Raw genomic sequence first — 26,223 nt, forward strand, 5'->3', positions numbered from 1 at the left:
GCAGCTACATACTTATGGTTAATGCTATATGCTGGTTGCAGTAGTTCTTCTGCTCTTAATTACTTTGTTTAGATAGCTAGTTAATTTCCTAGGAAGGAAACCCCCCCTGTTCACAGAGACCCTGTCCTGGGTGGAGGCACTGACAAATTTAATATTAAACCCACACTTTTATTTAGGAAAGGTCCCGGTTCTCTTATTTACCTAAAGGTTTAGATTAATCCTGCTTTGGGGGCCATTATCTAACCCCCCCCCCAAAGAGGGCTACAAATATATATCACCAGTTAGCAATCTTCAAGACTTCGTTAGTATGTTGAGTAAGGCTAGGTTGACATCTGTGCGGGTGGTGTCGCTGTGGATCCGCACAAAACTCCTTGGAGCCGTACAACCCACACTGAAGAATGTGGACCCGAGGGCGGGTGCAGTTAATTCTAATGGCACGCCGCCCGCACTGGAGATCGCAACCGCACTGGGAACCGAGGTTCGCGTGTGGGGTGCGTTTTCAGAACTGCAGGGATTTTGTCCCTGCATGTCCCTGGGCACGGGAGTCCATTCAAATGAATGGGCTCTCGTGCCCGTGCAAAACGCGGCCCGAAGGAACGCAGATATGTGAACCAGGGGTTAGTTGTTAGGCTCCAGGCACACGGGGCGTTTTAATAACGCTGGTAGTATTAGCTGTATAAAGTCATGTTAAAAATGCGAGTTTTTCAGCATTTTTAGCATTTTTGCATTAGCGTTTAGCTGCGTATTTATACATTTGCATTTTTTAGAATTTTTTTTTTACACACACAAAAAAAAAATTTGCTCAAAAAAAGCCCAAAAACGTGCATGTGGGGATTGTGTGATTGGGGGGTTGTGATGGAGGGGACTGTGTGACTGGGGGGCTCTATGATGGGGGAGACTGTGTGACTGGGGGGCTCTGTGATGGGGGGACTGTGTGACTGGGGAGCTCCGTGATGGGGGGGACTGTGTGACTGGGGGGCCCTGTGATGGGGAGTACTGTGTGACTGGGGGGCTTTGTGATGGGGTAGACTGTGTGACTGGGGTCTCTGTTGTGGAGAGAATCATGTATAGGGGCTTCTATTGTAAAGGGGCAAGTCTTCTGTGACAGACATTACATAGTTACAATATACAGTTCGTAAGTTTGAATAAAGACACCAATACATCCAGTTTAATGTGTGTGTCTTGTTGCCATTATCCATATCCCTCTATGTTGCATTTGCTAAGAAACACATCTAAAATGTTTTTTTTTTTAACACCACTAACTGTGGAAGGTAGTTCTATATCCACACTGCTCTAACAGTAAAGAACTCCTTACACAATTTAAGACTGAACTGCTGCTCATCCAACTTCATTGTGTGGCTGGGTATCTTCTTCAGAGGCCTCAGAATAATATATTTTCTCCCAATGCTAGAGTCACCATTTAAAGATTTGTATATTGTCTTTTTTAACCCCTTCGTTACATAGTTACATAGTTAGTCTGGCTGAAAAAAGACAAAAGTACATCCAGTTCAACCATAGAAAAAAAAATTATAATCCTACACCCACAGTTGATCCAGAGGAAGGCAAAAAAAACCCAGCAAAGCATGATCCAATTTGCTCCTGCTGGGAAAAAATTCCTTCCTGATCCCCCGAGAGGCAATCGGATATTCCCTGGATCAACTTCATCTATAAATGTTACTATCCAGTTATATTCTGTGTATCTAAGAAAGAATCCAGGACTTTTTTGAAGCAATCCACTGAGCTGGCCAGAACCAACTCTTGAGGGAGTCTATTCCACATTTTCACAGCTCTTACTGTGAAGAAACCTTTCCATGTTTGGAGATTAAATTTCTTTTCCTCCAGACGTAAAGAGTGCCCCCTTGTCCTCTGTGATGACCTCAGGGTGAATAACTCTACACCGAGTTCACTATATGAACCACTGATGTATTTATACATGGAGATCATATCCCCCTTATGTATTATACATGGAGATCATATCCCCCCTTATGTATTATACATGGAGATCATATCCCCCCTTATGTATTATACATGGAGATCATATCCCCCCTTATGTATTATACATGGAGATCATATCCCCCTTATGTATTATACATGGAGATCATATCCCCCCTTATGTATTATACATGGAGATCATATCCCCCTTATGTATTATACATGGAGATCATATCCCCCCTTATGTATTATACATGGTGATCATATCCCCCCTTATGTATTATACATGGAGATCATATCCCCCCTTATGTATTATACATGGAGATCATATCCCCCCTTATGTATTATACATGGAGATCATATCCCCCCTTATGTATTATACATGGAGATCATATCCCCCTTATGTATTATACATGGAGATCATATCCCTCCTTATGTATTATACATGGAGATCATATCCCCCTTATGTATTATACATGGAGATCATATCCCCCCTTATGTATTATCAGGGCTTTTTTTCTCAGAGGAAAGGTGGTGGAACTCCCCCACCCAAACCTGGCCACGCCCCCATCAAACCCTAGGACCACCCCTTTAGAGAACAGGAATGCAAGTAAAATTTGGGAGGGGCTATAAAAGTAAATGTATGGAATTAACACCGCCCCCCCCCCACATTAGTAAGAATAGCGAGTACCACTGCCCCCCCCCACATTAGCAAGAAAAGCGAGAAAAATTGTATCGCCGCTCCTTACCTGATGCTGACGATCCGCGCTATGGTAGGATCGACGAGCAGAGGGCGTGATGACGTCAGCGCGCACCGCCGGGTGTACTAAGATACACCTTTCCTATGGGGGTGGCCGCGCGCCCCCGATGTTTACACGCTGGCGGTAGAGGGGGGGGGTGAAGCGTGCATGTCCCCGCTCACCGGCTGTGAGCAGCGGCAGTGACAGGTGCCGGGCACGCGCAAGCATGACATAAACAAGCCGCGTCCGGCACCTGTCACTTTCGCTGCTCTGCATAGCTTGTCAGCTCTGCAGAGGCAGTCGGTGAGCGGGGACAAGAAGAAAAAGGTGGCGGAACGCAGTACCGCCGCGTTCCGGCAGAAAGAAAGCCCTGTGTATTATACATGGAGATCATATCCCCTCTTAATCTCCTCTTCTCAAGAGAGAATAAATTCAGTTCCTCTAATCTTTCCTCATAGCTGAGCTCCTCCATGCCTCTTATCAGTTTGGTTGCCCTTCTCTGTACTTTCTCCAGTTCCCCAATGTTCTTTTTGTGAATTGGTGCCCAAAACTGAACTGCATATTCCAGATGAGGTCTTACTAATGATTTGTACCGGGGGAAATGATATCTCTCTCTCTGGAGTCTATACCTCTTTTAACACAAGAGAGGATTTTGCTCGCTTTAGAAACCGCAGCTTGGCATTGCATGCCATTATTAAGCTTGTGATCTACCAGAACCCCCAGATCCTTCTCCACCATTGACCCCCCCAGTTGTACCCCCCCAGTATGTATGATGCATGCATATTCTTAGCCCCCAAGTGCAGAACCTTACATTTATCAACATTAAACCTCATTTGCCACATAGTTGCCCAATTACACAGAGCATTGAGGTCGGCTTGTAAATTGGAGACATCCTGTAAGGACGTTATTCCACGGCACAGCTTGGTGTCATCTGCAAAGACTGAAATGGGATTTTTAATCCCAGACCCTATATTGTTTATAAATATATTAAAAAGTAAGGGTCCCAACACTGAACCTTGGGGTACACCACTGACACCCCTAGACCATTCAGAGTATGAATCATTAACCACTACTCTCTAGATACCATCTTTTAGCCAGTTTTCTATCCATTTATATACAGATTTTTCCAAGTCTGTAGACTTTACCTTACACATTAGCCGTGTGTGGGGAACTGTGGTAAACGCTTTTGCAAAATCCAAGTATACCACGTCCACCGCCACCCCTGTGTCCAATTATACCACGTCCACCACCACCCCTCTGTCCAAGTATACCACGTCCACAGCCACTCCTCTGTCCACGTATACCACGTCCACCTCCACCCCTCTGTCCAAGTATACCACGTCCACAGCCACCCCTCTGTCCAAGTATACCACATCCACAGCCACTCCTCTGTCCAAGTATACCACGTCCACCTCCACCCCTCTGTCCAAGTATACCACGTCCACTGCCACCCCTCTGTCCAAGTATACCACGTCCACCGCCACCCCTCTGTCCAAGTATATCACGTCCACCGCCACCCCTCTGTCCAAGTATATCACGTCCACCGCCACCCCTCTGTCCAAGTATACCACGTCCACAGCCACCCCTCTGTCTGAGGTTTTGCTCACCTCCTCATAAAAACAAATCAGATTGTTTGACAACTTCTGTCTCTCATGAATCCATGCTGTCTGTTGCTTAAAAATTGTTTTCCAGCAAGAACTCATCTATGTGGTCTTTTATTAAACTCTCCAGTATCTTCCCAACTATAGAAGTTACACTAACAGGTCTATAATTACTAGGTAAAGATTTTGACCCCTTTTTAAATATTGGCACCACATTGGCCTTACACCAATCCAGTGGTACTATGCCAGTCATTAAAGAGTTCCTAAAATTTAGAAACAATGGCTTTAAAATGACAGAGCTCAATTCTTTAAGGACCCGTGGGTGTATGCCATCCGGTCCAGGTGCTTTATTCACCTTTATTCTGTCTAAATATTTCTGGATCATATCAATTGTGAGCCAATGTGGATCATCTGGGGGGTGTCAATACCATGCCCATTATGGACAAGAGCTCCCCCATACTCCTTTGTATACACAGAACTGAAGAAGGTATTACATAAATTTGCCTTCTCTTTGTCCCCAGTCACCCACTCTAGATTATTTAGTAAAGGGCCTACATGCTCAGACCGGACCCTTTACTATTAATATATTTGAATAATTTTTTGGGTGTTGGTCCAGCTATCTTTTGCAATCTGTCGTTCATTTTCAATTTTTGCGGCCTTTATTTCCTTTTTGCGTATTCTGTTATTTCGTGCCTAGGGGTAAAATAAATCTTAATGCCTAAGCACAATTTTGCAACTTTGACACATGTTAGCAAAACCGTACATATCATCACAACTACTTTGTGCATCAATGTGGATTATACCTTGTTTTTTTTAGGACAAATTGGGCTTTCATTTGGTGGTAAAAGGTAATGGATATCTAATGATTTTTTTTATTACCAAAGGAAAACTGGCCCAAAGTAGTAAAAAACAACAACATTATTTATACATTTAGCTGTATATTTCTTGTTACTGCCATAACCTACCACCAAAGAACAATCCAAAATAATTTCTACTGCTTCTAACGATCGCAGCGATACCACGTGTGTGTATGTTAGTTGTTGTTTGTACCCGTAGTACAGCCCAGAAACAATAGTGCGCAATTTGCTTTTTTTTAATCCTGCCACTAACTGTCACTGATACTAATTTAAAAATTAAAAAAAAAAACCCTGACCCCCCAAAAAATAAACCCTGACATTGACCTTTGACCCTGACCTTAACCCAAACACTAACACTGGCACAGACCTAGATCAAACATTTTTGTTTATTTTTTTATAATTTTTTTTTTTCTATAAATTTTTTTTTCCATTAATTTGCATGCGGTCAGCATTAAGGGGTTAAGCTTCTAATCTCCAGGGAGAATATATTTAATATTTGTAATCGTTCCTCATAAAAGAGGACCTCCAGCCCCTTATTAGCTTTGTTTCCCTTCTCTGAACTCTCTTCAGTTCCAGCACATCCTTCCTGAGGAGTGGTGACCAGAACTGGATGGCATACTCAGGATGTGGCCAAACCACAGATTTGTAAAGTGGTAGAAATATACTGTAGTCTTATCTCTAGTAAATAACCTTTATAATTCATGCTACTGTTCCCATGTGAAGTGGGGACTCTAAAGACTCTAATGTGATGGGGGAAACTTGGACGTGCTGGGGGGTCTCTGATGTGAAGGTGGGACTTTGATGCGATGGGGGAATTATGTAATACATTGTTCATGTATTTTGTGTAACAACTACATCAACCATAAACTAATCAACTCAAATCAAACATATACATCAATTACAACGAAAAAACTTCAAACACACAAGAAACAAAAGTGAATCAGAGCATTTGACAAAACCGCTTACAAGAAACAGATATATAGAACTGAGATCCGACATGGGACTAACATAAATAGTAGCTGTTGAGTTGAGGTGTTGGAATACATTGTTCATGTATTTTATGCAACAACTACATCATCCAGTAGATGGCAGTGTTTATAAGTTTGTAGCTGCATCTATGATAGAACTCTATGTCTCTTTTCTAAAATAAAGTTCATGTTTCCTCTTTGCAGAGAAGCAGCAGAATAACACATGTGGACTGTGCACTGTCTATTCTGTAGGGCTATATGTACAGACATTTCTAACAGGGAACCTCGGACATGATGAGGAATCTCTGATATTATGGGGGCCTCTGATGTGATGGGGGAACCTCTGATGTGATGGGAGGACCTTTGATGTGAAGGGGGCCTCTGATGTGATGGGAGGACCTCTGATGTGATGGGAGGACCTCTGATGTGATGGGGTCCTCTGATGTGATGGGAGCACCTCTGATTGATGGGAGCACCTCTGATGTGATGGGCGCACCTCTGATGTGATGGGAACACCTCTGATGTGATGGGAGCACCTCTGATGTGATGGGAGCACCTATGATGTGATGGGAGCACCTCTGATGTGATGGGAGGACCTCTGATGTGATGGGGGGACCTCTGATGTGATGGGAGAACCTCTGATGTGATGGGGGCCTCTGATGTGATGGGAGAACCTCTGATATGGTGGGAGCCTATGATGTGATAGGGAAGCCTCTGATGTGATGGGAGGCCCTCTGATGTGATGGGGGAGCCTCTGATGTGATGGGGGAACCTCTGATATGATGGCAGCCTATGATGTGATAGGTGAGCCTCTGATGTTATGGGAGGCCCTCTGATGTGATGGGGGAACCTCTGATGTGATGGGGCCTCCTTTGTGATGGGAGGACCTCTGATGTGATGGGGGCCTCTGATGTGATGGGGTACCACTCATGTGATGGGAGGACCTCTGATGTAATGGGGAACCTCTTATATGATGGGGGCCTCTGATAAGATGGGGGGCCTCTGATGTGATGGGGGAGCTCTGAAGTGAAGGGGGGATTCTGATGTGAAGCGGATTTATTCAATTCAGTTGTATGCATTGTCCTAGACACATCAATACACATGTGTTAGAGCCAATTTACAGTACATGTAGGAATTGCAGGAACACATTTATTAATGCTCCCCTGGATGCATTGTAGTGCCATTCATTTTGAACAGCACCCCAAAGCACTAAGGCAGCATACATGCGTTGCACGTCACTGGAAAGCATGGCAATGCACCATAGTGTACTGTGGTGAAGATGTTGTAACATCTGATTTTTGGGATGATTTAATACATTGGAAGCCCATTAACTTTAATGAACTGCCTTAAAGCGGAGCTTCACCCAAAAGGGGAAGCTTCCCTTGTATACCCCCTCCCCACTCCCCCCACCCCTGCACTGCCACATTTGGCACTTTTTAGGGGGAGGGGGGAATGAGTACCTGGTTTTGACAGGTACCCTCTCCCACTTCAGGCTCAGTTCGCCGCGATGAACTAAGCCAGAAGTTCAGCCCCCTCCTTCCCCACTCAGTCTTCAGGGACACTTCACGGGTCCCAGAAGACTACGAGACCAATCACAATACGCAGGACCAATCACAATACACAGGACCAATCACAATATGCAGGACCAATCACAATACGCAGGACCAATCACAATACGCAGGACCAATCACAATACACAGGACCAATCACAATACGCAGCACAACTCGCATATGCGCAGTGGGAAACCGGCTGTGAAGCCGCAAGGCTTCACTTCCGGTTTCCTTTACTTGTAATGCCGACAATGGGAACCTGGAGGCTAGTGAAGAACTAGTCCGGGTGATGACACCGCTGGACCCCTGGATAGGTAAGTGTCCTTACTTTAAAAAACACAGCAACTACATTTATTTGTAGCTGCTGACTTTAAATTTTTTGGGGTGGAGCCTGGAACTCCTCGTTAATGTAATGCATGTTAACGTGTGACATAACACACATCAATGTATATGCATGAATGCTCCGCCCAATCGGAAATGGGCTCTCAATGCGTGTTACGTCATGAATGCACCAAAACGTCACAAATATCAGACGCGGCACAACATTTTTGACACAGAACAATATAGTGTGTTGCTGTGCACAGCAGTGTGCTGCAATACATGTGGATGGCCTTAAGGTTCATTTCCACTTGTTTTGTTCTCTGAAGAATGATCCGCATTCAGATTACTCCTCACTGCCTGCTTTAACCCCTTAAATGTCGGACTACCATGCCCCAACCCCAGTTGCCGTTATAGCACAGCCCCATTCACTTGAGTAGTGTGCAGGGGCGGACTGACCATTTGGAAACTCGGGCACTGCCCGAGGGCCCGGGGTCAGTAGGGGGCCCCATGAGATGCCCCTGGTACCTTTTTCATAGGCTTTTTTGAGTTTGGGCAAGGACACAGGGGCCCCATGATCCCCTATTGCCCAGGGGCCCCATGAGTTGTCAGTCTGCCCTTGGTAGTATGAAAGCAGCCAGAGAACTGGTTCACACCTATGCACTTTGATCCATTTTTGTAATGCTTTTTGCATTTCACTTTGCGGTTTTACTTGTGTTTTTACTGCATTTTTACTGCATTTTGTGTTTTTTTCAGCTTTTTTTGTTAAAGGGGAAATGTTTTTGTTGCTGGGCAAAAACACATAAAAAAATGAACTACATGCATTTTAGCAGTGTTACCATTGAACTCTATTGTAGCAAAAAGGGTGCTTTTTGCATTTAAAAAAGTCCCTGACCCTTTCCAAAAATGCAGCTGCTGAAAAACACATAGGTGTGAACATGTCCCATAGGACATGTAGTGCATTTCTGCAAAAAGCAATAAAAAAACGCATTAGGAGTTAACCAGGCCTTAAGTTTTTAAAACAGCACTAAGGCTAGGTTCATACGTATGCAGTTTGCATTTGATCTGTTTCTGCATTGCATTTTTGCACCTGTGTTTTTGCAGCATTTTGGTTTTTTTTCCTTGTTGCTAGGCAGATTTAAAACGCAAAATGCATCCAAAACGCACTACATGCTTTTCTGCAGCTTTTCCATTGAAGTCTATAGAACCAAAAGCACAACTTTTTTGTGTTAAAAAAACTCCCTGACCCTTTCCAAAAAACGCACCGGGTGAAGACGCAGAGATGTGAACCTGTCCCATAGGAAATCATGTTAAATGGACTACTGTGCATTTCTGCAGAAAACGCTTAGGTGTGAACTTAGGCTAAGGGCACTTTTATCACAATTTATTTATTTCAGGTACTTATATAGCGCCATCAATTTACATATATATATTGTATATTCACATCAGTCCCTAACCCTCAAGGGGTGTACAATCTAAGGTCCCTAACTCACATTCATACATACACATACTAGGGACAATTTAGACAGGAGCCAATTCACCTACCAGCATGTCTTTGGAGTGTGGGAAGAAACCTACGCAGGCACAGGGAGAACATGCAAACTCCAGGCAGGTGATGCCGTGGTTGGGAATCGAACCAACGACCCTAGTACTGCCAGGCGGAAGTGCTAACAATTTAGCCACTGTGCTGCCCATACAATGACACATTACATGCGTTACTGTGATGCAATGCCATTTACTCTGCATAGCACCCTAACACATCTTGCTGCTAAGATAAGTGTTGCAGGCAGGTGGTGCCATGGTTGGGATTTGAACCAATGACCCTAGTACTGCCAACCATTTAGCCACTGTGCTGCCCATACAATGACACATTATACACATTACTATGATGCAATGCCATTTATTCTGAATAGCACCCTAACACACCTTGCTGCGGAGATAAGTGTTGCAGTGCAGCATGCATGCACTATTTTTTAACGTGTTGCTGCACACTGCAATGCATGTCCATTGCAAGTTGCATTGTGGTGCCTTTCAGAATGAACGGCACCACATTGCAGCAGTAGAATGAAGGTGTATTTCCATACATTACAGCAGCAACATGGGGTGAGTGGGCCTTTATTAATAGGATTGCCTACAGGAAGCTCATCCAATCCACCTATAGATCTCCAAAATAAATACAATGTAATAATGCCTTTCATTCCCCTTTAAGAACCCTGGAGGAAGGCTTTGTCAAGTCACGGTACACATCGATCTGGTGCTCCCAGCTGGATAACATCTGGTCTGGGGCTCCCCCCTGAACGCCGGCCAACACTTCCTCCATCTCCCGGCCTCTCCGTGTCACCAACACTTAGTTAATTAAAGAGGCAGGATATTGTTACATACATGAGCAGAAGGAGAAGGGCACAGAGCAGGGGATCATAAAAAAAGGCTTTTCCTTCCTCTCATGTCTTCTACAAAGCGACATTTCCTGCCGCCGCCAAACCTTTTCCACTGAAAATAGCACATCCGTCACTACATCCCCCTGCAAAACCGCACTGCATACACATATGTGAATACTTACATTCAAATCAATGTCAACCCATCATGGTTATCAGTAAGTGGGTATGGTGAACCCAATATCTGCAAGCGGTATTAAACCCAAAACCAAAAAATGTAATGTATCGCAGCTTACCAATCATTAGATGTGGTGGCTGCATTAGTTTTCTTTTTTAGGCTTTTTTTCCCTCTGTGTATTCACCTGGTAATCTGGCCAGTAACACACCTCCTGTATACACACAGGTCTCTCCCCTGTCAGCTTTTCCTGATGATCCCGGTGCCGGCTGGAACCCGGTGATTGACATCTCTAGCCACCAATAGCAGTGCGCAGCCCCTACCTGGCTATGCAAATCACATATATATATATACACGTGACTTTACGCAGTCCTGTCGCCCTGTAGCAGTACTTCTGCTATAGGGCGGTGGGTAAACAGATATCAATGCAAGTTGCAATGAAGTTGCACAGAGATAGTGCAGGAACCTTTTTTCAAAGTCGCTGCAACCTGAATTGCATCAAGTTGACCGGTTCCATTGCCACAAATGGGGTGCGACTTGCCATGAGACTTGCCCAAACTCAAAAAAGCCTATGAAAAAGGTACCAGGGGCATCTCATGGGGCCCCCTACTGACCCCGGGCCCTCGAGCAGTGCCCGAGTTTCCAAATGGTCAGTCCGCCCCTGCCCACAGCCCTCTCACAACTGTGTTCTGTTCCACTCAACACCTAATGGACACCTGCTGTCTGCTTCCTGGCCTTTTCAGCCCTCTTCTGCAGGTGGGTTACCCCTTTCAGGTCCAAGATACCCATAGTCTGGGTTGGAGACTCTTTCCCACCCAAGATCTCCATTTTCTGGGTCCTATATCAGGACTTAATAACGCTGGGGAAGTGCAAAACAGTTTTGGTGGGTCAGATGAAACTGGCTGTGGTGAGAACGCCGCTGGATCGTAGGACAGGTGAGTGGCTGGTTTTAAAAAGTCAGCAGCTACAGCAGATGTTTTTGCAGCTGCTTACTTTTATTTTTTTTGTTTTACTGGAGCTCTGCTTTAGCCTGGTGCCATGACAGCTGCCCCAGATTGCCCGTTTCAGGGTGGCTTCTTTCTCTTGCATCATCCTATGGAGCAACCCTTGCAAGCAAGGACAAGAGTTGTGTTTCCCTGCGCTACGTGTATCAAAAGCAACACACAGCCCCATAGCCTAGGATAGCAAGACACTCCTCAGCTCCTGCCTTCTCCTCCCCACTCCCATCTCCAAGTTAACAGATTGATTGTGGCACTCACGCATGCTTGCACCTGAGCCGCCTCTATGTGTCCATAAGATTCTCAGAGCACAGCTTGGCCCCGCTCCCTCTTTACTGGCTGTGATTGATGGCAGTGCGTAATCTTCAGGCTTGGAATAATTTTTTAAAACATTAGCAAAGGGTTAATACCACTTTATTCCTTGCAAAATCTACTACCAAGGTAGAGTTGGTCTAATTCACTGAGTTGGGTTTTAAAACAAAAATACCGGGGAAGGTGGGGAAGCTTTTGCGAGGGACTGTTGCTTAAATGCCCCGGTGTTCCCCTTTAATTGACCATGTGTTTTCCAGGAACATGTACAGTAACTACCAGACGGATGTCGGAGAATGCAGAGACTGTTGTAGCATGACGGTGTGTGATCTCACGTGATGGCACATGATACAACACAGGGGTGGACGGTGACACACACAGCAGGGCAGTGTTAGCATGTGATTCACATCCAGTGACTTTAGAACTGCACTCGAGGATTCTGGGTATATGACAAGCATGGACATCTTAGTCTGACCTATTTTTAAAGCCCCTCTGTTAACCCTTTGATCGCCCCAGATGTTAACCCCTTCCAGCCCAGTGTCATTAGTACAGTGACAGTGCTTTTTATTAGCACTGATCACTGTATTGGTGTCACTGGGGATGTCAGTGGCAGTTAGTCAGTTCCCCCCAGTATAAGAATGCCCGCCGCAGCCTCGCTATAAATTGCCGATCACCGCCATTACTAGTATAAAAAATGAAAAAAAAAAAATTGCAGTATCTATACAGTCATTTGTAGATGCTATAACTTTCACGTAAAGCAATTAATTTACATGTATTGGGATTTTTTTTTAGCAAAGACATGTTGCAGAATACATTTTGGCCTAAATGTATGACGAAATTTGATTTTTTAAATTTTTTTATTGGACATGTTTAATGGCAAAAAGTCAAAAATAGTTTTTTTCTTCAAAATTGTCGGTCTTTTTTTGTTTATAGCACAAAAAATAAAAAACGCAGAGGTGATCAAATACCACTGAAAGAAAGCTTTATTTGTGGGGAAAAAAATTATATCAAATTTATGTACAGCGTTGCATGACCGCGCAATTGTCAGTTAAAGTAACGCAGCGCCGTATCACAAAAAATGGCCTGGTCAGGAAGGGGGGTAAAGTTTCTGGAGGGCAAGTGGCTAAAGTCCCCCTTCATCAGGGCTATGGTTATGAACATATAAAACCACCATAGATGCCCTGTGATCAATCTCTTTTGCATATATATATATATATAGAGATATAGATATATATAGATATATATAGATGGATATATATATATAGATATATATATAGATAGATAGATAGATAGATAGATAGATAGATAGATAGATAGATAGATATAGATATATATAGATAGATATAGATATATAGATATAGATATATATAGATATATAGAGATATATAGATATATCTATATATCTGTGGTTTGTATAGTCCAGTGATGGCAAACCTTTTTGAGCCAGAGTGCCCAAACTGCAACCCAAAACCAACTTATTTCTTTCAAAGTGCCAACACTGCAATGAAACCTGAATATCGAGCTTTTGGTTTAGAAAAAACAACTCGTACAGTAGTGCAAACTAATTAACAGTACAGGGATGACCAGAGACTGCGGACACAGTACAGGGATGACCAGAGACTGCGGACACAGTACAGGGATGACCAGAGACTGCGGACACAGTACAGGGATGACCAGAGACTGCGGACAGTACAGGGATGACCAGAGACTGCGGACAGTACAGGGATGACCAGAGACTGCGGACACAGTACAGGGATGACCAGAGACTGCGGACACAGTACAGGAGATGACCAGAGACTGCGGACACAGTACAGGAGATGACCAGAGACTGCGAACAGTACAGAAGATGACCAGAGACTGCGGACAGTACAGGGGATGACCAGAGACTGCGGACAGTACAGGGATGACCAGAGACTGCGGACACAGTACAGGGATGACCAGAGACTGCGGACAGTACAGGGATGACCAGAGACTGCGGACACAGTACAGGGATGACCAGAGACTGCGGACACAGTACAGGGATGACCAGAGACTGCGGACACAGTACAGGGATGACCAGAGACTGCGGACAGTACAGGGATGACCAGAGACTGCGGACAGTACAGGGATGACCAGAGTCTGCGGACACAGTACAGGGATGACCAGAGACTGCGGACACAGTACAGGAGATGACCAGAGACTGCGGACACAGTACAGGAGATGACCAGAGACTGCGAACAGTACAGAAGATGACCAGAGACTGCGGACAGTACAGGGGATGACCAGAGACTGCGGACAGTACAGGGATGACCAGAGACTGCGGACACAGTACAGGGATGACCAGAGACTGCGGACAGTACAGGGATGACCAGAGACTGCGGACACAGTACAGGAGATGACCAGAGACTGCGGACAGTACAGGGATGACCAGAGACTGCGGAAAGTACAGGAGATGACCAGAGACTGCAGACACAGTACAGGGATGACCAGAGACTGCAGACACAGTACAGGGATGACCAGAGACTGCAGACACAGTACAGGGATGACCAGAGACTGCGGACACAGTACAGGAGATGACCAGAGACTGCGGACACAGTACAGGGATGACCAAAGACTGCGGACAGTACAGGAGATGACCAGAGACTGCGGACACAGTACAGGAGATGACCAGAGACTGCGGACACAGTACAGGAGATGACCAGAGACTGCGGACACAGTACAGGAGATGACCAGAGACTGCGGACAGTACAGGAGATGACCAGAGACTGCGGACAGTACAGGGATGACCAGAGACTGCGGACACAGTACAGGGATGACCAGAGACTGCGGACAGTACAGGGATGACCAGAGACTGCGGACAGTACAGGAATGACCAGAGACTGCGGACACAGTACAGGGATGACCAGAGACCGTGGACAGTACAGGGATGACCAGAGACTGCGGAAAGTACAGGAGATGACCAGAGACTGCGGACAGTACAGGGATGACCAGAGACTGCGGAAAGTACAGGAGATGACCAGAGACTGCGGACAGTACAGGGATGACCAGAGACTACGGACATAGTACAGGAGATGACCAGAGACTGCGGACAGTACAGGGATGACCAGAGACTGCGGACACAGTACAGGAGATGACCAGAGACTGCGGACACAGTACAGGGATGACCAGTGACTGCGGACAGTACAGGGATGACCAGAGACTGCGGAAAGTACAGGAGATGACCAGAGACTGCGGACAGTACAGGAGATGACCAGAGACTGCGGACAGTACAGGAGATGACCAGAGACTGCGGACACAGTACAGGAGATGACCAGAGACTGCGGACACAGTACAGGAGATGACCAGAGACTGCGGACACAGTACAGGAGATGACCAGAGACTGCGGACACAGTACAGGAGATGACCAGAGACTGCGGACACAGTACAGGAGATGACCAGAGACTGCGGACACAGTACAGGAGATGACCAGAGACTGCGGACAGTACAGGAGATGACCAGAGACTGCGGACAGTACAGGGATGACCAGAGACTGCGGAAAGTACAGGGATGACCAGAGACTGCGGACACAGTACAGGGATGACCAGAGACTGCGGACACAGTACAGGGATGACCAGAGACTGCGGACACAGTACAGGGATGACCAGAGACTGCGGACAGTACAGGGATGACCAGAGACTGCGGACACAGTACAGGAGATGACCAGAGACTGCGGACACAGTACAGGGATGACCAGTGACTGCAGACAGTACAGGGATGACCAGAGACTGCGGAAAGTACAGGAGATGACCAGAGACTGCGGACAGTACAGGGATGACCAGAGACTGCGGACATAGTACAGGGATGACCAGTGACTGCGGACAGTACAGGGATGACCAGAGACTGCGGACACAGTACAGGAGATGACCAGTGACTGCGGACATAGTACAGGGATGACCAGAGACTGCGGACAGTACAGGGATTACCAGAGACTGCGGACACAGTACAGGGATGACCAGAGACTGCGGACATAGTACAGGGATGACCAGAGACTGCGGACACAGTACAGGAGATGACCAGAGACTGCGGACAGCACAGGAGATGACCAGAGACTGCGGACAGTACAGGAGATGACCAGAGACTGCGGACAGTACAGGAGATGACCAGAGACTGCGGACAGTACAGGAGATGACCAGAGACTGCGGACAGCACAGGGATGACCAGAGACTGCGGACAGCACAGGGATGACCAGAGACTGCGGACAGCACAGGGATGACCAGAGACTGCGGACAGCACAGGGATGACCAGAGACTGCGGACAGCACAGGGATGACCAGAGACTGCGGACAGCACAGGGATGACTGCTGACCTTTGGGGAGGGAGGGGGAGCGGGTACCTGAATTTGACAGGTACCCGCTCTTACTTCCGCAGAGTTTTTTTTTTCATCTTACCTGTTCCTTTATCCAGCCGCGCGTTGTCTTCCCGGCTTCTGTAGTGTGGGCGGACAGCCGGATGCCCAGTGCGCATGCGCGAGAAGCGCTGCGCTTTGTGATTGGTCCGGCGGCTTCTGGGATCTGTCATGTGTCCCAGGTACCGCCTTACTATTCACAAAGAGCACTGCTTCTTGTGCATGCGCACTTGGGACCCGGCTGTCACGCACACTACAGCCGGGAAGACAGCGCGCCGCTGGATTCTCCTGGCGTGCCCACAAATAAGGCTCGGCGTGCCGGCTGTGGCACGCGTGCCACGGGTTCGCCATCACTGCTATAGTCCATTAACTATTTTCAATCTGTATAATATAAAGTTAGCCATCCATGACTCGATTCACTATGACTCAAGTATTTTGCGTAGAAACATGTTGGCTCTTTCTTGACCATCTTGAAAAAAAATATTCTGGACTTTTATGTGTGGAGGGCTAACCTCAATGTGAGACCCCCATCCACAGTACATTGAGCTTGATGTGTGGTCCCCTCCAGTACTCTGAGGTCCATGTGAGCCCCCCAATGCACTGACTTCCAGTGCTCTGAACTCAACGTTGAACCCCTAGTGCTCGGAGTTTAGTGCAGCCCCCACTCCCCTCTCTCCCCAATATATGGTTTTCTGTTCATAGCCATGGGGAAAGGGGGTGTTTACAACCCCCAAAATGTGTTGGCTCAATGTGAGACTCCTTCCCTGTACATGGAGCTTGATTTGGGGACTTCTCCAATACACTGAACTCCATGTGAGCACCCCCCTCATCCCCAAGTGCACTGAGCTCTATGAGAAGACCCCCAATACACTGAGCTCAATATGAGACACCCCATCCCCTCAGTGCACAGAGCTCAGAGTGGGACCCTGCCTCAGTATACTTAGTGCAGTGTTGGACCCCCAGTGCTCTAAGCTTAGTGTGGGGACCACCCCAAGCTCTGAGCTCAGTGTGGGACCTACCCAGTGTTCTGGGCTCAGTGCGGGACCTCCCCAGTGTTCTGGGCTCAGTGCGGGACCTCCCAAGTGTTCTGGGCTCAGTGCGGGACCTCCCAAGTGTTCTGGGCTCAGTGCGGGACCTCCCAAGTGTTCTGGGCTCAGTGCGGGACCTCCCCAGTGTTCTGGGCTCAGTGCGGGACCTCCCCAGTGTTCTGGGCTCAGTGCGGGACCTCCCCAGTGTTCTGGGCTCAGTGCGGGACCTCCCAAGTGTTCTGGGCTCAGTGCGGGACCTCCCAAGTGTTCTGGGCTCAGTGCGGGACCTCCCAAGTGTTCTGGGCTCAGTGCGGGACCTCCCAAGTGTTCTGGGCTCAGTGCGGGACCTCCCAAGTGTTCTGGGCTCAGTGCGGGACCTCCCCAGTGTTCTGGGCTCAGTGCGGGACCTCCCCAGTGTCATGAGCTCAGTATAGCAACCCTCCAGTGCTCTATGCCTCCTCCCTGTCCTCTATGTCTTCTACCAGATACTCTATATCCTCTCTCTGAAGAGGAAGAGGTTTACAAAGTACTTTCCTCAGCTGATGTTAATAAACGTGTTACAAGTATCTAGATGCAATCTCCCAGGACACCTTGTGAAAGCCATCAATGCTATTTTCTACCATTAGCTGCCTTTCATTTTACGGAAGCAGAACTCATTGATAAGAGATCGTTTCTCCTGCAGAACATAAAGACCGTCTTCAGACAACAAATAGAAACAGAGATCTGTCCATGGCATCCAAACTGTCCATTCAGTTTAAATTTATACTGTTGCTGCCAGACTCAGCAGGGTTTTTATGGTGCATTAGGCAGGACTGTAACCTCATGCCACATGACTCTTTGCTGCAGAATCTCTCTCACCGAGGACAGCAGAGGATGGTGATTAGAAGCTGAGCACCAGAATAAAAATGACTGCCTCTCCACAGCTAACAGTTCATGTTTGACCAGGGGCAACTGACCATTTGGGTACTCGGGCACTGCCCGAGGGCCCGGGGTCAGTAGGGGGCCCCATGAGATGTCCCTGGTACCTTTCATAGGTTTTTTTGGGTGTAGTTTTAGTGTGGGCGAGGACACAGAGGCCCCATGATCCCCTATTGCCCGGGGGGCCCCGTGAGTTGTCAGTCCGCCCCTGTGTTTGACTGAAATGCCCGGTTATGGGAACAATGCCGTGGTGACTATTGCTGATCTCCTGAAAACGCTAGCTGCCTGGCTGTCCTGTTAATCCTCTGACATCAGTCCTTTCAGAGATCAAAAGTAAACTTTGAGCATTTGAAATCAGAACCCTGATCTGTATAGTGAAGAAGATGATTGGCATGACAGGCCGCTACAATTTGCGTAAGGAGAGGTCGTCAATAACAGAGGGCATTAGATATATACAGAGGGTTTAACGTGGACAGATCTCTTGTCTTTGTGGTGGATTACAGAACAAGAAGAAGACGGTGGAAACAAATGCAATACTCTTTATAAGTGAAATATCAATTTTGGGTGAAGTGCCCCTTTAAAAAAAGACTCTGTGTACATTACTGAAAAGGGGGGATATATATAATACATAAGGGGGGATATGATCTCCATGTATAATACATAAGGGGGGATATGATCTCCATGTATAATACATAAGGGGGGGATATGATCTCCATGTATAATACGTAAGGGGGGATATGATCTCCATGTATAATACATAAGGGGGGATATGATCTCCATGTATAATACGTAAGGGGGGATATGATCTCCATGTATAATACATAAGGGGGGATATGATCTCCATGTATAATACATAAGGGGGGATATGATCACCTTGTATAATACATAAGGGGGGGATATGATCTCCATGTATAATACATAAGGGGGGATATGATCCCCATGTATAATACATAAGGGGGGATATGATCTCCATGTATAATACATAAGGGGGGATATGATCTCCATGTATAATACATAAGGGGGGATATGATCTCCATGTATAATACATAAGGGGGGATATGATCTCCATGTATAATACATAAGGGGGATATGATCTCCATGTATAATACATAAGGGGGGATATGATCTCCATGTATAATACATAAGGGGGGATATGATCTCCATGTATATTACATAAGGGGGGATATGATCTCCATGTATAATACATAAGGGGGGGATATGATCAACATGTATATTACATAAGGGGGGATATGATCTCCATGTATAATACATAAGGGGGATATGATCTCCATGTATAATACATAAGGGGGGATATGATCAACATGTATAATACATAAGGGGGGATATGATCACCATGTATAATACATAAGGGGGGATATGATCTCTCCATGTATAATACATAAGGGGGGGATATGATCTCCATGTATAATACATAAGGGGGGATATGATCTCCATGTATAATACATAAGGGGGGATATGATATCCATGTATAATACATAAGGGGGGGATATGATCTCCATGTATAATACATAAGGGGGGATATGATCTCCATGTATAATACATAAGGGGGGATATGATCTCCATGTATAATACATAAGGGGGGATATGATCACCATGTATAATACATAAGGGGGGATATGATCAACATGTATAATACATCAGTGGTTCATATAGTGAACTCGGTGTAGAATTATTCACCCCAGTACAGGCACTAGCTGGGTGCTCATTTTCTATTTGTGTAGGTACATCCCCAGAACTACATCTCCCAAGAGCCCTTTTCCTACACACAGTGGAGGAGATTTACTAAACCTGGTGCCCTAAGAATCTGGTGCAGCTGTGCATGGTAGCCAATCAGCTTCTAACTTCAAATTGTTCAATTAAGCTTTGACAATAAAACCTGGAAGCTGATTGGTTTGTATGCACAGCTGCACCAGATTTGGCACTTTCCAGTATTAGTAACTAACCCCCAGTGTGTGGGCAGGCTCTTAGGAGTCAATGCGATAACATGGTTTCTCTGGTAATTATGCATATGAAGAAACCAGATGGGGGTTTGAAATAAGTGTAGTTCTGTAGGCCCGCTAAAACAAATGTGTCCTCATAATAAAACGAGGGTCTGTGCCCATCTCTGCACTGTATTGGGAGGGCCATTGAAGTCGATAGGAGAGCACCAAAACAGATATAGCATGCTCTTTATGTGTTGGCAACAGGTTTTAGCAAGCCTTAGTCTATGGCTGTAACCCCTACCCACTACAAATCCTAAATTTAAAATTGCAAGTCCGTCAATGCACGCCAGAAACACATGAGAACGTTGCACCTCTGCACACAGGTAAAGATCTAAGTAGGCCCACAACAGAAAAATCAGTTTGTATATGCAGTAAATCATACATGTTATACTCCCTGTGGAACCCAAGGGGTTAATCCTCTGCATTGTGTAATAATGCTGTTTGATCCTGACTTCTCTGATCCCCCCCTTCTTCCAGTGTCCCCCTCTTATCTCCTGATAAGACATATTGTGTGGGGACACTCTGCACATACTCAGTTTGGTGTGTATTGCTAGAGAGGTTTTTGTTTTCTTGGGAGAATGCATGGGTTCAGCACAGGGCCAATCAGCACTGTCAAGACAGAGGTTAGGGGTTCTGCATTCTCCTAGAGGAGAATGAAAACTCCTCCTATAAGCTTTAACTAGTGCTCAGCTGGGTACTAATAGAAGTCACAAGACTGCTCTAACTGCTGATGAGAAAAGGTATTTAGCAGTTTATATTTACTAAAATAATTGCATTTCCATGTTGTGTGTACTATGGGAGACCAGATATAGTGAATGCAGGGTCCGGGGATACGAGATATAGTGAATGCAGGGTCTGGGGAGACCAGATATAGTGAATGCAGGGTCCGGGGAGACCAGATATAGTGAATGCAGGGTCCGGGGAGACCAGATATAGTGAATGCAGGGTCCAGGGAGACCAGATATAGTGAATGCAGGGTCCGGGGAGACCAGATATAGTGAATGCAGGGTCCGGGGAGATCCTGGGTTTAGGAGCACTTTAAGAAACCCCTGAGAAATGTCAAGCAGTCATCCCTGATGACCATGAAGAAAGAAAGTGGCTGCAAAATAGCTGCAAGAGGTCAGCATCACTGAGATGCAAAAGATGAATGAAAAAAAAAAACTATTTAAAAATATAAATATTTTATTTTAAATAATTACATTTTTATGAGGCACATTGTTTCAGCAAACTAAATATCAATAGGTTATGGTTTACATCTACTTTAATTCTGTACCCATAAGGCCAGGTTCACACCACTGCGCAGCGTTTTGGACACAGGGCGATTGCATGTGCGTTTTACATGCGTTTGAAGGTGCACTCCCATTGAGTTTTATTAGAACGTACGTTTTTATGAAAGCGCATCAAACGCTTCCAAATAATGCACATTCCAATAGAAGCCAATAGGAACGTGCCTAAAGATGCATTGAAAATGCACATACAACCGCGCTGCACCCAAACCGCAGTGCACCGATGGGAAGTCCAATCACTGAAATTTCATAGATATCTCACTTCCTGTTATAGGGTGACAACTGTTCCCTCGAGTTATCTCCCCATCACATGTGCCCCTGGAGAAGTCTACATGCACATTGCACAGGCATGGTGCACCGTCAGAAAGCTGGACCAGGGCAACCATGTGCAGTTGCTGCCCATCAGGAGATCGGCATCAATGAGGTGCCAAAAAGAAGAAAAAAAAGGTAAAAACAGTATAAAAGCAATAACACAGAGCAACTGTTAAGGATACTCGAAGATGGCCATTCTAGTAGAACTTTGGTCAAAGCTTTTCAGAATGGTTAGTGGGGTCAAATCAACATTTGTAATTTAAAGGATGGAAAACGTTTTTTGAACCAAGTTCTAACCATGAATGGGCTTTTCATTAAAAAAAAAAACAAAAATAAATCACACATATTGTAATGAAACCTGTTTAATACATCCTAACCAGGGGCGGACTGACAACTCATGGGGCCCCCGGGCAATAGGGGATCATGGGGCCCCCTACTGACCCCGGGCCCTCGAGCAGTGCCCGAGTGCTCGAATGGTCAGTCCGTCCCTGGTTCTAACATTCGTTCAAATAACATGTCATTTTAAGAGCTTTGAAATGAAATCAGTTGACTCAATGATGGCAAGAAAGTATCTTCTGACCAATGATTTTTGTACATACGTTCAATCAAAAATCTATCGATGTATAGCCGGCTTTAGCAAACTAATTGTCCCCCAGTTACAGTATGCTGGCCATACACATATAGACTTTCATTTGAAAATTTTCAAGAACGTTTGTTCTATTTTCTAATGGTTAGTGGGGTCAAATTGATGTTCCTTTCCGACCGCGGTGATGAGAAAATTTGAAGGAGCAGGATAAAAATGTTTTTCTTGAACGAATTAATTTCAAAGTGTACGTGTTCATGAATTACAATCATTGAAAAACTGAATGGTAAAAGCAAGTGAAATGTTCGAACGTCATTTGTCCATTCAGTGGATGTACAAAGAATATTCATACAAATAATCTCATTCTGAAATCTGCGAGTATATGGCCAGCATTAGGGTTCACATTTACATCAGTCTTACATGTAGAAAGAGGAAGGTTCTACGGTGTGTTTGATCAGTTCTTGGAAATCAGGAACCTTCTCTGGACTTTCCAAGGACAGATTCCTAAAGCCTGAAGATGGAGGGTTTACATCAATCTTTCATATAGAAAGAGGAAGGTTCTACAGTGTGTTTGATCAGTTCCTGAAAATCAGGGACCTTCTCCATACTTTCCAAGGACAGATTCCTAAATCCTGAAGATGGAGGGTTTACATCAATCTTTCATATAGAAAGAGGAAAGTTCTACAGTGTGTTTGATCAGTTCCTGAAAATCAGGGACCTTCTCCATACTTTCCAAGGACAAATCCCTAAAGCCTGAAGATGGAAGGTTTACACTTACATCAATCTTTCATATAGAAGGAGGAAGGTTCTACAGTGTGTTTGATCAGTTCCTGAAAATCAGAGACCTTCTACGGACTTTCCAAGGACATCCCTAAAGCTTGAAGATGGAAGGTTTACATTTATATCAATCTTTCATATAGAAAGAGGAAGGTTCTACAGTGTGTTTGATCAGTTCCTGAAAATCAGGGACCTTCTCCGTACTTTCCAAGGACAGATCCCTAAAGCCTGAAGATGGAGGGTTTACATCAATCTTTCATATAGAAAGAGGAAGGTTCTACAGTATGTTTGATCAGTTCCTGAAAATCAGGGACCTACTTCGTACTTTCCAAGGACAGATTCCTAAAGCCTGAAGATGGAGGGTTTACACTTCAATCTTTCATTTAGAAAGAGGAAGGTTCTACAGTATGTTTGATCAGTTCTTAAAAATCAGGGACCTTCTCTGTACTTTCCAAGGACAGATCCCTAAAGCCTGAAGATGGAGGGTTTACACTTCAATCTTTCATATAGAAAGAGGAAGATTCTACAGTGTGTTTGATCAGTTCCTGAAAACCAGGGACCTTCTACGGACTTTCCAAGGACAGATCCCTAAAGCTTGAAGATGGAAGGTTTACATTTATATCAATCTTTCATATAGAAAGAGGAAGATTCTACAGTGTGTTTGATCAGTTCCTGAAAATCAGGGACCTTCTCCATACTTTCCAAGGACAGATCCCTAAAGCCTGAAGATGGAAGGTTTACTTTAACATCAATCTTTCATATAGAAAGAGGAAAGTTCTACAGTGTGTTTGATCAGTTCTTGAAAATCAGGGACCTTTTATGGACTTTCCAAGGACAGATTCCTAAAGCCTGAAGATGGAGGGTTTACACTTCAATCTTTCATATAGAAAGAGGAAGGTTCTACAGTGTGTTTGATCAGTTCCTGAAAATCAGGGACCTTCTCCGTACTTTCCAAGGACAGATTCCTAAAGCCTGAAGATGGAGGGTTTACATCAATCTTTCATATAGAAAGAGGAAGGTTCTACAGTATGTTTGATCAGTTCCTGAAAACCAGGGACCTTCTCCAGACTTTTCAGAGATAGAGCCCTCTTTGGATGCTCTTCCTCCGGAGCTTCAGTCGTGGTCCAAACTGAGATTCAAAGTTAGACAATGCACTGCAAACCACGCCTAGCCTGAGAACTTACCACGATGTGCTCAGCTCCAATTCCCATTCCAAGATTCCGTCCCGGATTAAACCCCATTATTCCATGTTACACGGGGGAAATCGGCACAAAGGCGCAGGACGGCTCGGCTAACTCTGCGAAGAAGGGGAAGGATAATCACACGGATCCCAGCTTGAGTGTATCCAGACAATGGCTAGGCTGGAGAGGGTTGAATTGCATCCATTGAGCCTCTTCTCCAGCTGGAAGCGGACAGGAAGGAAAATCTTCTAGCATGTGAGGGAGAGAGAGAGAGGGAGAGAGAGGAGGAAAGAGAAAAAAAAAAAGGATCCTGCCTTTTGGAGAGCCCTGGGGTTGAGAGCACGGATTTCAGGAAATCTGACAGTTGAACAGGAAATGTGCTCTGCTGTGCACACATTCCACAATGTGCAGAGATACGGGTCTGGGGAATTGCAGCTCCTCTTACACCAACGTGTCCTGCTGCTGGCCTGGAAGACCATTCAGCCATTGCCATATCCATTATTGAAAGTACAATACCGTCCTGTGCTGATGACTGTAAAGAACGGAGGGGGAGATGAACAGTCGGGTCATTAGGCTATAGCCATAACCCATCTTTTAAAAAAAAAAAGAGCCCACCCAAAAGGGATATTTTAGCTATAGGTGGAGCCTGGTGGGCCGAGTCAGCCCCTGGCTTTATATATGTCTTGGTGCACCGGCAAGGCTAGAATTCCCGACTTGGAAATGTTGGGTGTTCTTGACCACCTTCGCTGTACTTACCAACATTTAGACCCAGGGACACAGGTACCAGATTGTACACAGGTACAGGTTCTCCTCCCATCTGTAAATGGTGCTGCCATAACACATCTTTAACCCCTTCCCACCCACCTTGGCATCCTGAACACTCAGGGGGGTGGGAAGGATTGGAGATCATGTGACCACTGTGATTGACTGTCCAGCAGTGCGGTATGTGGGGGTTAAAACCCACCTTTCTGTCGGCACACATATGAGTTACTGGGACATAAGGGGGTTTAAAAAAAGTCCACCCAAAAAAGATATTTCAGTTATTGGTGGAGCCTGGTGGGCTGAGTCAGCCCCTGACATATATCATGGTGCCCCAACAGGGTTATAATTCTCAACCTGGAAATGTTGGGTGTTCTTGACCACCTTGCTATACTTACCAGCATTTTAGTCCCGGGGACACAGTTACCAGGTTTTAAGCCGGTGCTAGTTTCCTGGACCCCCTTTACTATACTTACCAACATTTTAGTCCCGGAGACACAGTTACCAGGTTGTAATCAGGTGCTGGTTTCCTGGACCCCCTTCACTATACTTACCAACATTTTAGTCCCGGAGACACAGTTACCAGGTTGTAATCAGGTGCTAGTTTCCTGGACCCCCTTTACTACACTTACCAACATTTTAGTCCCGGAGACACACTTACCAGGTTGTAATCAGGTGCTGGTTTCCTGGACCCCCTTCACTATATTTACCAACATTTTAGTCCCGGAGACACAGTTACCAGGTTGTAATCAGGTGCTAGTTTCCTGGACCCCCTTTACTACACTTACCAACATTTTAGTCCCGGAGACACACTTACCAGGTTGTAATCAGGTGCTGGTTTCCTGGACCCCCTTTACTATACTTACCAACATTTTAGTCCCGGAGACACAGTTACCAGGTTGTAATCAGGTGCTGGTTTCCTGGACCCCCTTCACTACACTTACCAACATTTTAGTCCCGGAGACACAGTTACCAGGTTGTAATCAGGTGCTGGTTTCCTGGACTCCCTTTGCTATACTTACCAACATTTTAATCCCGGGGACACAGTTACCAGGTTGTCAACAGTGCCGGTTTGCGCCATCCTGTAGATGGGGTTCTTGACCATATTTCCTATACTTACCAACATTTTAGTCCCGGGGACACAGTTACGAGCTTGTAAGCAGATGCTGGTGTCCTGGACCCCCTTTGCT

The 26,223-nt window shown here is 45.6% G+C and overlaps 1 protein-coding gene across 3 annotated transcripts in view; it reads right to left on the minus strand.

Moving 5' to 3' along the window:
* Window positions 1-24,500, minus strand: part of ASAP1 (ArfGAP with SH3 domain, ankyrin repeat and PH domain 1) — a 491,182-nt gene extending 466,682 nt beyond the window's left edge. For 2 of the 3 annotated variants that reach the window (XM_089685927.1, XM_089685924.1), the window contains exon 1: window positions 24,278-24,500. The gene's annotated coding sequence lies outside the window, so the exon portion shown is untranslated. The remainder of the gene's footprint in view (window positions 1-24,277) is intronic. The other variant, XM_089685928.1, reaches the window with a different exon arrangement.
* Window positions 24,501-26,223: the final 1,723 nt, after the last annotated feature.

The sequence above is a fragment of the Staurois parvus genome, unplaced genomic scaffold, assembly GCF_062004578.1.
Source record: "Staurois parvus isolate SC_StPar_1 unplaced genomic scaffold, SC_StPar_1.0 ptg000389l, whole genome shotgun sequence".
NCBI lineage: Eukaryota > Metazoa > Chordata > Amphibia > Anura > Ranidae > Staurois > Staurois parvus.